The 16,074-nt window shown below is 35.0% G+C and overlaps 1 protein-coding gene across 7 annotated transcripts in view; it reads left to right on the top strand.

Annotated features, from left to right (window-relative positions):
* LOC101889617 (complexin) overlaps positions 1-16,074 on the top strand; it is a 636,740-nt gene that overhangs the window by 300,521 nt on the left and 320,145 nt on the right. Inside the window, exon 1 of one of the 7 annotated variants that reach the window (XM_059126577.1) lies at positions 12,428-12,718. The exons of the other annotated variants lie outside the window; for them this stretch is intronic. The gene's annotated coding sequence lies outside the window, so the exon portion shown is untranslated. Of the gene's footprint in view, positions 1-12,427; positions 12,719-16,074 lie in introns of those variants that run through there. 7 annotated transcript variants of the gene reach the window in all.

Below are 16,074 nucleotides of genomic sequence, written 5' to 3'. Positions count from 1 at the left end.
ACCCAGCCTAGCCGGTCAGTTTATGTTAAATGACACATATGAAAAATTACCAGATGATGAAATGGTAGGAGACCCCAAGGGATGATACATGCCCAGCCAGCATACACACAACAAAGGACTATGAACTCAGCTGCCGGTTCATTTCATCTCCACATCGTATAGAGATGTTCAAATGAGATGGAAAATATTGTTTTGCAACAAAAATAAATACTGGAAATAAAAATTCAAACACAAATATTACCATGTTTTTTGCACTATTAAACCACAACAGCAGCATCAGCAGGGATCTAAGGAAATACCACAATTTCGTTTTGTATGCCAGGCATTATTGTAGCTATTGAGATTGGTGACGACTACGTCGACACTCTGTCTAGACATTTGGCGCCAATATACGCTTTGCGTGTGCGTCTGTATGTGCGTGTCAGTGTTGAACTTAAGTTTTATGAAAACACACAAAAAAACAACGACCGGCGAGTAGAGTACGACTCCTTAGACACCCATATCAGCCATGTGACTGATATGATAGGGGGAGGTTAACCATAAAGTATAACAGACAACAACAACAACAGCAGGAATAACAACATAAACACTTACACCCACTGCAAACAAGAAATGGAAGAGAGTCTAAAGCCCAAAACCCAAGGACGTGCTTAACCCCATATTGTAATGTGAAAATTTGAGGATGTATGTGTGTGTGTGTGTATTTGTGTTTGTGCCACAGAAGTTACATATTCGGGAAGTTGCTGTACGAAGTCATAACAGAAAAGGACAAAAAGAAATTTAAAACATGCAAAAATCAAATCAAAAACAATACCCAAACCATAGAAACCCCAAGAACCAAAACGAAACGAAATGAAAGACAAAACTTTAGTCATCTATTATATATTTACACAAGCACACACAGCTGAAGTGACAGAAACCTTTGAAAGACAGGGTTGCCAATTAGACTTTTTAAAGAAGTTAGAAAGAATCAGTTACTTACATATTCTCAGCATGTTGTTTTATATTGGCAGAAATACTGAGATCTGCGTTGTTTATCGGAAAGTCGTTATTTTTCAAAATTATAACCTTTTGTGGGAAGGTACCAGAAAATGTTGACCCATTTTCGCTGAAGATATGAAGAGAATTAGAGAATTGAACATAATTTGCATTTTATAAGAGCTAGGATTACCCAACATTTTAACCCATTGCGGGAAAGCAATCTGGAGTAGTAGGCCCATTATCTTAATTGAGTAAAATTTGGGAATTAAGTTTCAACCAAATCGAATGCAATTTAGAACAAGTAATTTGTTTCTCACAAGGACGAACACTATTGAAATTGGAGATTATCTTTCAATATTTAGATATAGCTCCTATGAATGTTTTAATCTAAAGGTACTCAAAGTTGAAAGACCCACAGCCTCAGTCAAATTTAGTGGAAAGCTATTCAGAGGATGTCCAAAATATAAGTTCCTTTATCAAATTATGTACTTTACGAAAATTCCCTATATAATTGTTATGATCATTCGAAATTTCTACTCCTTGGTACGAGAAGAAGTAGGCATAAAGTTGAACCTAACCTAAAAAAAACTGTGATGTTCCAAGTTTGAACGAAATTAGATACTTCTTTCGATTTCCTAACATATGTATTTGTTCAAGCCACTTTGAATACCCTCCACCAATTGGTACAAATTTGGCAATTTTCAAAAAAATCCGTTAAAAATTATGTTAAATTCTTAAAAATACCGAATGTAGCCGTATATTAGGGTCTATACGACGATGTAAACCTGCATAGGCAATTTTTGTCATAAGCTATTACAACATTCAAATGCGAAACTTGAAAACATTTTGTTTATAAAGTAGCTAAAATCGTCAAAATACCGAATATAGGGAAGTTCCATGGGGGTTATAAAACGTGGACCTGCACAGACAATTTTCATCCATTAGGAACTTCAAATACAAAATTTGAAATAATTCCGGTAAATAATGTCGCTAAAATTATCAAAATACCGAATACCGAAGGTACCGTTATATGGCTATACGAAGACGTGGACCTATATAGCTCATTTTCAGTCTTAGGCTGTAGTATCCATTACGAACTTCATATACCAAATTTGAAACAATTCCGGTAAATAATGTCGCTAAAATCATCAAAATACGGAATATCGGGGGGTGCCGTTATATGGGGGCTATACGAAGACAATTTTCTGTCTAAGGCTGAAGTATCCATTACTACCTTCAAATACAAAATTTAAAACAATTCCGGTAAATAATTTCGCGAAAATCATCAAAGTACCGAATATCGGGGGGTACCGTTATATGGGGGATGTACCAAGACGTGGACCTACATGGCCCATTTTCCGTCTTAGGTTGTAGTATCCATTACGAACTTCAAATACCAATTTTGAAATGATTCCGGTATATACTGTCGCTAAAATCATTAAAATACCTATACGAAGACGTGGACCTATATGGCCCATTTTCAATACCAAAAGTCTTGCAGACTTAATACACATTTGAGTAAATTTTTATCATCTTACTTCATTTCGTTCTGAAGCCAGAGTGATTTCCACAGACGGACATTGCTAAATCGACATAGAATTTTATGCTGATCAAGAATATATTCACTTTGTGGGGTCTAAAATGTATATTTCGGGGTGTTACAAACAGTGAATGGTGAAGGGTATAAAAAGTAAAAAAGCAGCTAAATTCGGCCGGTTCAAGCTTTGAATACCATCCAATATTTTGAAGGAATTTGCAAAATTCAAAAGGATTCCTTTGAAAAACTATTATCATTAAAATTTCGAATATCGGGTGTAATTGTAATATGGGGGTTAATATATTAAATAGTGGATGGTACAGTCATATAAGCTCGGCAAAATACCGAATATCGTAGGCCGCCATTATATTGACTTATATAGGAATTTTTTGGTCGAGAGAAGTGGTACCCGTTACAAACTAAAAATACAAAATTTTCCAAAACAATTCCGTCAAAAATGTGATATTAACATGAATATACAGAAAATCGTTACTTACAGTTAAATGGGATATATATTTAAATTTAGACCTATATATCAGGCAAGATAGTATCTTTAGTCAATACAAAGTACCAACATCGGAATAATCGCGGAGGCTTTATCGAAATAATGGAGGCTATAAGCAATTTTCTGTACAATAGGAGTACAATTCCTGCAAAAAGTGTGGCTAAAATCATCAAAACGCGGACAAGTATAGGCAATTTTCTGTCATTAGAGGTAGTACCCATTACGAACTGCAAATGCCTGTGTCACAACGTGGGCCTATATGACATTTTTCAATAATATAATTGTCACGAATCTCAAATAAAGCTGGTTGAAATTTTATCAACCTACAGACGGACATGGCTAAATCGACATAGATCACTAATATATACGTTGTGGGGTCTTATATGGATATTTGAGGTATTACAATTAAAAAGACAAACGTAAGTTCTATGGTTAAGAGTATAAACACGTAGATTGAATCATTCTTATATTAGTATTAAGAGCAATACTCGCTCGTGCTTCCTTTGACCTACATATCTTGGCTATAGATGGGATCCTAAAAATTATATATGTTCCTTTTTGGCGCAAAATTCAATGCCGATTTATCGAACTCTATCTCCCTGTCAGAATCAAAGCACAAGTCGAACGACTTAAAGTATAAGTCCAAATTTTGCACGGATGTGTTTTTTTTTCGCAATTTTTTCGCAAACTTGTCATATATAGCATTTGTCGTTAATAAAGCATTTTAAAATTGCTATTGGCAACTCCTTTTCTCTTTTCATACAATCCACTGCCGAACCGCAAATATTCACACACCGAATTCGAACGTTTACCCCCAAAAAAGGAGGCCAAACTTTGGTCTGAACGGCAATGCCAAAGCAAGAGCCAGCAAAGACAATACTATGGCGAATGCACAGATATGCACAAACACAAACAATCCCACACAAAAATACACATCTACATACCTATATAAAAAACAGTTATAACCGACATGAGATGAGAGTCTTAACTTGACTTCATTTTTGCCGGGTGGCAACTGACATTTGAAATGGACTGTGGGATGGTATGCCAATATTTATCATACGCCACCCTTAAGTTTTGAAGTGCCTGCCATACTTTTTGGAAGTTATTATAAGTTTTGTGATGTTTGACGTCATCGTTTTAGTGCTAATTGTGATTCCAGTGGAAGATTATGACGCCCGGAAATGTTGATATTGTACGACGGCAGGAAACAGAAATATGGAAGACAATCAATGTCTTGATTAAAATAAATTGCAAAAAAACATGATTTTTATAACATTGTTTGGGAGGGACATTGTATCGCACGTTGGGATAAATTGAATTATATAGAATAAAAATTTAGAAGAAATAAATAATATTTTTTACATGTACAAAGTTTCAGCATATTACAATTACATGGAAATTATGGGGAGGTTTGAGCAACACTGAATCAATATAGAATATATTTATTCTGATCTATTTTTTAAATAGATCATAAAATAGGAATACTCTTAAATATATAAACAAGTAAAAAAGCTGCAAATTCGGGCGGGCCGCACTTTGAAAACCCTCCACCATTTATAACAAATTGACAATTTTCCAAAAAAAAGAGAAAATCGTTAGAAATTCTGTATGTATACGACGACGTGGGCCTGCATAGACAACTTTTGTCATAGCCATTACAACATTCACATTCGGAATTTTAAAAAAAATATTAGTGAATACCGTAGCTAAAATCACCAAAAAATAAAAAAAAAAGAATATACGGAGGTACCATTTCATGGGGGCCATACCAACAGGTGGACCTGCACTGAAAATTTTCTGTCATAGGCTGTAATGTCCATTGCAAACTTCAGATACCAAATTTGAAACATTTCCGGTGAATAATGTCGCTTAAATCATTAAATACCGAAAATAGGGAGGTACAATTATATGGGGGCTATACCAAAACGTGGACCTGCATACGATGTCTTCTTTTCCATAGGTTGTAATAACCACTACGAACTTCAAATACAAAATTTGAAATATTTCCGGTAAATAATGTCGCTAAAATCATCAAAATACCGAATATCGAGGATTCCGTTATATGGGGGCTATACGAAGACGTGGACCTGCACAGACAATTTACTGTCATAGACTGTAGTATCCATTACGAACTTCAAATACCATATTTGAAGCCATTCTGGTGATTATTGTCGCTAAAATCATCAAAATACCGAATATCGGGGGGTACCGTTATATGGGGGCTATAAGAAGACGTGGATCTACATGGCCCATTTTCACATAATACACATTTGAGTAAAATTTTATCAACCTGCATAATTTCGTTCGGAAGCTTGAGTGATTTTCACAGACGGACAGACGGACGGACACCGCTAAATCGACATAGAATTTTATGCTGATCAATAATATATATACTTTGTGGGGTCTAAAATATATATTTCGAGGTGTTACAAACGGAATGACAAACTTAATATGCCTTCCATACTATGGTGGAGGGTATAAAAAAAAGAATATGCGGAGGTACCATCATATGGGGGCTACACCAAAACGTGGACCTACATAGAAAATTTTCTGTCATAGACTGTAATGTCCATTGCGAACTTCAGATTCCAAATTTGAAACATTTCCGGTGAATAATGTCGCTTAAATCACCAAATACCGAAAATAGGGAGGTCATATTATATGGCGGCTATACCAAACGAATATATATAATGTGTGGGGTCTAAAATGCATGTTTCTTCATGATCTACAAAATGTCTTAAATGCATTTCCCAAAGTAGGTGTGAAGAACCACAAATACATATCAAACGATTGTTAATTCCATTTGAAAATGTGGTCAAATCCTTCGAAATATCAGAAATATTGAACTGCAGTGTTGATTATATTTGCTTATATTTCAGCCATTGGAAAATATGGCCAAATTACTTTATTTTTGGCGGTGCGGTGTATGGTCGTTTTATCCAATTTTGAATCTCGTGATACTTTCAAACATAATATGATCCTAAGAAATTTAGTCCCGGATTAAACTCATATATACAGATAAAATCTTTCCCCATGGGACGCCTACGCGGGGCTAAGTTTACAGTTCCCTTATTTTTTCTAAGAGTCATACTACCTGCCAATGAGATGTTGTCAAAAAGTTACCTTCCTATGCTAACATGCTAAAATTTCTACCATCCATCAATGGGCTAAAAATTGATCGATTCTTATTTTACAAATGGGATTCCTTCCCAATGCAAAAAGGTGAATATCTTTGATATAGAACAATTTTGAACATGGTTTTTCATGTTTGGCTATTTCCTTTTATGCATCGAAATCTTGTAGAAACGTCACTAACAGCCATGTCGGTTGTTTGACATGGGCGTCATAAACTACTATTTGGAAACACAAGAAATACTAGATGGCATACATCTTTCACTAATACATAGTACATACATTTACATAAAATATTTGCTTGTTTGTTTGATCAAATAAACTTTGACATCAATACTTAAAAAACAAAGAGGAAAGCCGAAAATATTGACATGAATTGCTCCCAAGTGCAAAGGGAATACGCAAGTAGGGAATCGTCTTCTGCTTTAATACAAAAAACAAACATTCATAAGTAAACTTAGTGACGTACAAACATGAATTTCAGTATTGCATGTACTAATTTAAAAATAGCAAATGTTTTTTTTAGAAATTTTATTTTTTTAAAATCTCCATGCTATGAAGGTGGCATACTTGGACAATTATTCCCTCAGCTGTTTGGCTATACAAATTATTTGAATTGGCCGAATTAGTTCACGTTTGTTCCATCGTAATACTTTTATCAAACTTAAATGACGTTCGCTTATGCACAATATCTGTTCATTAAAACAGGAGATATTTATGGTTGCGATATGAAAGTTTCCATCTGACATTATTCTAAAGAAATTGGACACTTCCTCATTTCTATGGATTTTAGATGTATGATCTCTTCGCCTAATTTTCTCACAAAAATGACGAGGATTTTTTGGAGCCTTATTGGACTTATTTGTCATAACAATCCACCTGAAGTTTCAGGATACATCAACACTCTTACTCTAACCTACATGCCAGGAATTTACAATTTTTTAACAGACCACCGCCTGTGAGTGTTAACGCGGTTTTTTAATAACTATATATTATTTCCTTTCTTCTATCGGCCTCCTCCCGCACTGTTTCTAAGCCGTTATAAAGCTGAGCATCATCAGAAATTAACTTTCATTTGTACTGACATTGTTCGTAGAATTTTCAATTTTAACAAGTTAAAAAGTGTAAATCGATTTCGCCAACAGATATATACCCTCAGCCTCGTCCAATATTGGCTATTTAGTATCTGACATGAGTATATACACCGCGCCAGATTTGGATTATGCCTGTTACTTTATACCCTACAACACTATGTGTTGGGGGTATTATAAGTTTGATTGGGCCAAAATATTGGCTCGAAATATTGATTTCCCACATAGTATGGTATATATGGATCTTCCTATCTCACTGAGCTGAGTCGATCTAACTCTGTATGTCCGTCCGTCTGTCCATGTTCATTTGTAATCACGCTACAGGTCGCAATTATGGTCCGATCCTCACAAAATTGAAAATGGGGGTGGGGTTAGGGTCAGAATAGAACCCTATTGTTTTTGGAGATGATCGCACGATATAAGCCACAATTATGAACCAATCGACGCGAAAATTTACACGGAGTTAGAGTTTAGAACTGGGCAGAAACCTACCAATTTCAGACAATAACTAGCGTGTAAAATATACCCTAACTTTTGTGTAAGAAAACCGCGAATAGTTTTAATCCCAGCCAAATCAGAAATACATTAAAATATCACTTTTGACCATTACAGTGATGCTAATAGTCAAGAAATCGGATATATAGTAAAATAGGTGCAATATATATGTAAAAGAATTGATCTTATTTATTCTGCTTATGAATCAAAAACCGCTGGGCCGATTTTCACAATTCTCATCAATTCGGAGTGGTCTCTTGCCAGAAAAGGATAAAATACAAGAAAATCGCGGAAAAATATATCAATAAAAAAGTCAATATATTTTGTTACATTTTTTCAATATTTGTCATATTTTTTATCGCTTGCGATTTTTTCTGTTTGGCTTACAATTTTGAATCGTAAATTTTCTAAATTTGTACACCCCCCAACACTACGTTTTGAGGGTATTATATGCATGTCGCAATTATCGTTCGTTCCTCAGGAAATTTTGCATGGAGTAGGGTTAGGGTCAGAATTAAAGCCTATTGTTCTTAAGATGTACATTTAGAGGTTCAAAGGTTCAAATGGACAAAAAAATTTAAATTTTTCTAATATTGTAGTCTCGCTATAGGCCGTAATTGACAAATAATCGACACGGGATTTCCCATCAGAAGAAAGTTAAGGACAGGGATGATCATGGGATTATATTTAGCTTTAAAATAGACCACAAATTTCGTGTGAAATTTTTTTGAATACTTAACAACACTACGGAGTGCATAAATATTGTCCAAATTCTCCAGGTCAAAAACCTAAGGGTAACCTCTGGGCAGGGCTCTTTGCCATTATTTCAAAAACGAAATCTTCCAAAATGGATTTGGATATAAGGGACTTCGAACAAATTGTAGTGTTGTAGGGTATCACATGGTCGGCTCCGCACGACTATAGCCTTTGCTTACTTGTTTTATATATGAGATATATGATAGTTTTTGGAAAAAGTTGAAGTGTGCGTGTTGTACTAGATATAGTGACTGAAGTATTTCATTTTCGCATTCCATAAATACTAATAACAAGTAAAAACGCTTTAAATTCGGCCGGACCGAACTTTTAATACCCTCCACCATTTGGAACGAAATTGGCAATTTCAAGAAAATCACATCCGTTAAAAATCTCATAAAATCCTAAAAATACCGAATGTAGCCGTTATATTAGGGTCTTTACGACGACGTGGACCTGCATAGGGTCTAAATTCATCATATGGGGGATATACCAAAACGTAGGCTGTAGGACCCATTACGAACTTCAAATACCAAATTTGAAACAATTCCGGTGAATAATGTCGCTAAAATCATCAAAAACGCGATAATTGGGAGGTATCCTTATATGAGGGCTATACGAAAACGTGAACCTGCAAAGACAATTTTCTGTCATAGGCTGTAATATTCATTTCGAACTTCAAATACCAAATTTAAAACAATTCCGGTAAATAGTGCTCCTAAAATAATCAAAATACCGAATATCGGGAGGTACCGTTATATTGGGGCTATTCGAAGGTGTGGACCTGCACAGACAATTTTCTGTCTTAGGCTGTACTATCCATTAAGAACTTCAAGTACAAAATTTGAAACTATTCCGGTGAATAATGTCGCTTAAATCACCAAAATACTGAAAAAATTAGGTACCATTATATGGGGGCTATACCAAAACGTGGACCTACATGACCCATTTCAAAACCAAAAGTTTGAGTAAAATTTTATCAACCTAGTTCATTACGTTCTGAAGCTAGAGTGATTTCCACAGACGGCCGGCAATGTTATTTCAATGTATATTTCAAGGTGTTTCAAACGGAATGACAAACTTAATATACCCTCCATAACATGGTGGAGGGTAAAAAAAGTATTAGTCTATTTTGCCGTATTGGTCGGTTTGAATTAGTATTTACTTATCAATATGTATGAATGAATATAAATATATAACTATCAAACGAGTTACGTAGTAACCCTTCCATGTCTTAGTATTCTCTTTGTCTATCTATATATATGACTGTCTGACCGAGAATCAACGCCCAGACGAAACGGCTGAAACTGAAATCTTGAAATTTTGCACGAGTATCAGTCTTGGTGCGTGAGCGAGTGATATGTCTTGAGCTTTTGGAAATTCGTACTAAAAGGATACGAAAAGTACTACAATGTACTTAAAATTGAATATCTTCGGGTGTATACTAAGTTTGCGGACAGTACAAAATGGTTCAAAATTTTTCCAAAATTGGAATAATTTAGTACAGTAAGTTTAGCGTAAACGAATTAGAAATATTTTGAAAGGGATGGTTGTGGGAATGTGTAGTGCAAGTGAACGAACGTTACTATATGTACTTGGTACAATTTGGTATTGGGTGAATAGATAGTGCGTGAAATCTGAAATTTGGTATTAGGGTCGCTATTCATGTGTAGCGTGGACTATGGAGGTGGTTTCGGTTACTATGTTTGGTATTAGGTGAAGTAAAAATCCAGAAATTGTACCAAACGTTACTAACTTTGGTATTGGCTGAAGGGAGCTGAGATTTTAAAATTTGATTCTGAGGTCACTGTTGGTTTTGGACATTAAATTATATTGTGCAATGGTTTTACTAATATCCTGCTCTGTAAACTTGAAAATGAAAGATTTTGAAGTCCTTTTGGTGTAAAAGATAAACCTTTTCCTAGTGATATTTCCGAAAAAGGAAAAAAATGGAAAAATATAGAAGACATTAAAGTCTGAAAATTTAGGTCGATGTCTGAAGCTTTAATTAAAAAATGTCCAAACTGAGCAAGTTGTGCATTTTGAGCACTATTATAAAAAAACTAAAATTTGATGGTGGACTTTTCGCTAACAAAGTAGCGGCGCTTCACAGTTTATGTAATAATTTTGTTCTTGCAAAATATTTTGAGTTAATCCCATAATTGTTGTTTTTATAAAAACAACGATATTTTTTAGTATACAAAAAATGGTAATGATGGAAAGCATGGTAATAATGGAAAGCAGGGAATATCATGGTTTCGGAAAGAGCTACCAATCCACATCAATTCGCTTGGTTTTTGTCTGGGGATATTCTCCCCAGGAATTATTTTAAAATAGTTTCAATGACAAAAACTTTTTTAACCAAGTGACGATATATTAAGCTCAATATAAGAGGAATGAGAGAGCCGTAACAGCCAGTAAAAATTACTATATTTCTCCACTAAAAACTACCATAAATAACGTTGTTTTTATAAAAACAAAAATTTTGGGATTAAACCTAAATATTTTGCAAAAAATATGATTGCTATATCCCTAAAAAAAAAATGCCAAATCCGTTTATATTATACATTTCTAATCAAAAGGGTGAGTTTTGATGAAAGAAGAAGATCAAAACCTTTACCATATTGTAAATACACCTAGGACTCAATAATTCCCTTTTATGAACCTCATTACACAACGAGTACCAATATATAGTAAAATATAATACTACAGATTTTTAACATATAGGAATTTTTATATAAAACAATTTTTTAATCGAAACTGGTTTAAAAAATAACACGATTTATGTCTTTTAAATTTGAGATTTGGTATTGTGGGAAGTTCAAATGAGTTTATTATTGAATCAAACATCTTGTTCTCCTTGCACCTTTGAAGTGTGCTTCAGGGTTTTATGAGGTTTTTTTTCTTCTCTGATAAAAAGACATTTATTTTCAATAGCCTTCGTATATTGCCTAAATCTAAATGGTATTAAATGTGTGTTCTTTTTTCTTTGTATTTTCTTTATAAAAAATATTTCGGACATCGGATGTAAGCATGTCCAATGTTATTGGTGCTAATGTTTGAAATGGGGTTTTCGGGTAAACATAACATACAACAACATGCCGCTCACATGATATATTCTACTCGCTTACATATTTACAATGAAGAAAGTTTTCTTTCTTTCTTTCATTCGTTTTGTTATGCTCTCTTTCGGGGTTTCTTCTTTGTCATTTCTACAACATTTACGATTAGCATGTTTTTTTCTCGCTACAATTTGGCCAAAAATTGAATGAAAGACAAAAACAAAAATATCGGAATTGTTTGGTTACAACACCCCCGCCCAACCGGCGAAGGGGGAAGTGAATGACAAAAAGAGAAACAGTACAAGAAGAAGAAGAAAAACCCCCAATTCCATGACACCCTCTAACAGTGCTGTTGGCGGTGGCGGCAGTGAATTGTGTTGTTTTTCTCAAAATACAAGTCCCCATCAGACCACCACCATCACCACCCGATTTTCAACAAAAGAAGGAAAATACTCTGAAACACTGTTACAAATTGCTATGAGCGTGTTTTTGTGAGTGTGACATACACTTGTACAAACACACTTACAGATGTGCTCATAGATGTTGTGGAACATGCCGAAAAAATAAGGGTAAGAGAATAGAATCTCTTTTTGTGTTGTTGATACATTTTATATGTTTGTATGTGTGCGTGTATACGCTTGCCATTGAGCGTAAGAATTTAAGTATGAATATGTGTGTGTGTGTGTGCGGTGTGGTGTGGTGCCGAAAAGGAAACAAAACCAGAAAAAACGTAGAACAGCAAAAACAACCATAAAAGCGGCAGCAGAGCCAACAACAAACAACTGCCGCAGTCGCGGCAACAGCAGCAATAGAACTGTAGCAACGAAAGAAGGTCAGAAGAGTCATACACTGACACAGTTAGTATTCTGCTAGACAGCGTGGAAGCAGCAGCAAGCATTAGTGCCACCAGTTTTAAGTAATATTGCATAACGTATAGGATTACGCTCTTGGTGTCATTCCGAAACCGAAATCGTAACAATTGTGTTAAGAATAAAGAAGCACATCCATCCAGTCAATACAGGCAATGCTATAGTGTGAAAAATACGCTTGCTGGACCGCTTAAAGACATAACCAAGAGAATTTATTGTGAAAATTAAACCCTATAAACTTGGGTCCACCGTAAAATCCTAACGCCACAACTAATTTTATGTGAATTTATGTGAGTTCCAGTTTTAAATTAAGAAAATAAGTGTTTCTCTTTGCTGGCAAGTTGAAATAAAGCTTTGTTTTCAAAGTAGTTTTGGGCAAATGTTAATAAATAATGGTTTTTACAAAGAATCACAACCCTACTCCCAAACCGCCCACACTATTTCGAAGTTTTGTTCTTTTTTTTGGTTTTAATTTTAACTTTACTTCAACTTCAATGAAAAACGTCCACGACAAAACTTCATAAATAAATAAGCTTAAAGTCTACTGAATGGAACGAAGGAAGTGGTAGTAGTGACGTAAACACCAGAATGAAATACAAACCAAAAACCGGAGCAAAAAAAGACCAAAAAGGAGTTATATTTACACTACTATCCCTTGCGGCTGTATAAGAAACCCAAATGAGTTTTTAAATAATTGAATAAATTCTCAAATTATGACCAACTTCATGAAATATTGAAGCTGAAAGGAAAAGAAGAACTGAAAGTTAAGAAAAATTTTTCTTTCTGCCATCAAAAAAAAAAAAAAAAAAAAAAAAAAAACCGAAAAAAATTCACCGCAAATCTGGTAAATTAAAATGTTAAATTGTTTTATTATGAATGACAGCTGAAGATTTTTCATTTTTCTTTACCTGAATCAGCTGTTTTATTGCCTGCATTTTCTCTTTAAAGAGAATCTTTGGCTTTCTGCCTCAAAAATTTGTATGTTGTTCATGTTATTTTTTTCCACTTCTTTTGCTTCTCACATTAAAGCATGCAAAACATTAAGACACGTGGATAGCAGCATGTTACGATTTTCACGTAACATACATAATGTGGAGAGTACGGTCGTAAACGTGGAGGAAGGAAAAGTCAAAGTCCCTTTTTACCATAAATGGGGTAGTTTTTTTTTTTCGTATTTTCTTACTCTCCTACAATAATGCAAACACACACATACATACACACGCTCACGTTAGCATTCGCAATCACAACCCGCATACTTACCACAGAAATGGAAAACACAAAGCATGAGCTAAAATTGTGCGTTTGTGGGTGAGTGTGTGTGCAGATTTTGTTGTTTAATTTTTGCCATATTTGAGCAGAAACCCCTTTCATTCTTAATGGATATTGCATTACTTTATTTTACCATTTCATACGTATAACGAAATAAATATGAAAATATTGTGTAGTAAAACACAGATGTGCCCTGCTTAATGTAGGTTATGGATTTCACGGCGAAATTCTGTATCCCCATGCAAGGTAGAATGTAACATAGACATTTGCTTGTACAGGTATTAGTATTACTTTCATTAAAACTAAAATCGAGCTTACTTTCAGTAAATGTCTGAAAATATTTTGAATTCCGGGATTCTGATATCAGTTTAATATTCTAAATATACTTAACAGTTTGCGTCCACAACATTCTATTTGGTTTCTATATGATTTAAAAGAAATAGTTTTTCGTGGTCTTCGGATAATATGTGAAGGGTGTAATGGGCCATAAATTTCGTGTAAAAATAACAATATTTCCATTCAACCACGAATATTTTTAATGCCAAAGGTCACTTTCGGCGAATTTACAGAAAAAATGCTGGTTACATTTGTTTTTGAAGACGAGTATGGCCACAGTCTTAGATATAGGAAAATGAGCATTTTTTATACCCTCCACCATACAATTGTGGGTATATTAAATTTGTCATTCCGTTTGCACCACATCGAAATATTCGTCGGAGACCCCAAAAAGTATATATAAAAGTATGAAATTATAAGCTCATTTAGCGATGTCTATCTGTCTGTCTGTTGAAATCACGATTTAATCTAGATCTTCGAAATTTGACACAAAGGTTTATACTGGGTTGCCCATATTCGGCGGACCCATCTGGCAACGCCATAACTTTTGTCATAGATGTCACATCGCTTAATGACATACCGCGTTTGACGCGTCAGTCCAAGCAGATTTTTACCATGAACCAATACACGCCACGCGAGCGCTCTGAAATAGTTGAAATTTACATTCAACAGAAGAAGTCAATTTTGAAAACTCAAAGTGCTTTTAAAAAATGTGAGAAGTGCGCCTTCTAAGAACACCATTAAGCGTTTATACGAAAAATTTTCGACTGGTAAGGCTCTTTCTAATCCGAAGAGGCCCCAAGAACATCCCAAAAACGCCTTTCTCAGCAATTGGGCATGGCTCGGTCCACTTTACAACGGATTATTCGCATTGATTTGCATTTGTTCCCGTACAAAATTCAATTGACGCAAAAAATGTTGCCTGCGGACAAGCCTCGTCGATTGGAATGGGCCCAAAGGTCCGCCGAATATGGGCAACCCTGTATTATATGTATGTTGATTGGTATTGAAAATGGTTTATATATATATATATATATATATATATATATATATATATATATATATATATATATATATATATATATATATATATATATACACGTGTAGCTATTGCCCCCATATGACGCTACCACAATCTCCAAATTAGCTGAATCTTTACATTTGGGTAGGTCTATTCTTCTATTCTTTCCCTGCAAACAATATTCGCTCCTGGTCCATGAATTGGTATAGCCCCTATATAACTATAACTCCTGATTTTCTGCCACAATTTCCAACAAAAATCAACTGAAACTTAACATTTGTGTAGGTCTGTTTTCTGCATATTCGATATTCGTATTTTATGTGCCAACCTTGCTTTCCAAAATACTCCAGACACAATAGTCCAACGGATTGGTATCCGTGAGATTTTGGTGGCCATTGTGCGCTGGAAACGAAGCGAGGAATCTCATTTTGTAACCATTCTTGTGTGGCGCATGCTGAGTGCGATGATGCTGAGTCCCGTTGGAATGTCCAAGGTCAGCGGCCAAAATGTTTGCGTGCCCAAGGCTTTAATACACCCTCCAGAATATTTTTGCGATAATATTCCGTATTTATTCTGATGTCACGGTCGATTAATACGAGCGGAGAGCGACCATCGACTGTTATGGCGGCCCACACCATCACCATGGCCGGCGCTTGAGTTCTGGTGGCCATCGCAGGTGCAAATTTTCAGCTGACCTCTGTGGCAACTAAACACGATCATTTTTTTTTTTTTTTTTTTTTTGTTTACAAACTGCTGGACAACGAATATTTTCTCATTGGAGAAAACCAAATTCGGCAGTTCACCACTTTCGGCCAAGCGATGGAACTCTTTAGTTGTTTTGAGTCTATTTTCTTTCTGTTGCGGTGTAAGCTCTTGCACTTTTTGGAATTTCAATGGCTTTACCTCGAGCTTACTTGTCAATATTTGCCGAATGGAGTATTGCGATATGTTCAGCTCACGAGTCATTTTTGGAATTTCAATGGCTTTACTCCGATCTCATTTTTCAATATTTGCCGAATG

This window comes from Musca domestica, unplaced genomic scaffold (genome assembly GCF_030504385.1).
Source record: "Musca domestica strain aabys unplaced genomic scaffold, Musca_domestica.polishedcontigs.V.1.1 4, whole genome shotgun sequence".
Taxonomy (NCBI): Eukaryota; Metazoa; Arthropoda; class Insecta; order Diptera; family Muscidae; genus Musca; species Musca domestica.
Note: the sequence above shows the minus strand (reverse complement) of the source record. Positions and strands in the feature narration are given on the sequence as shown.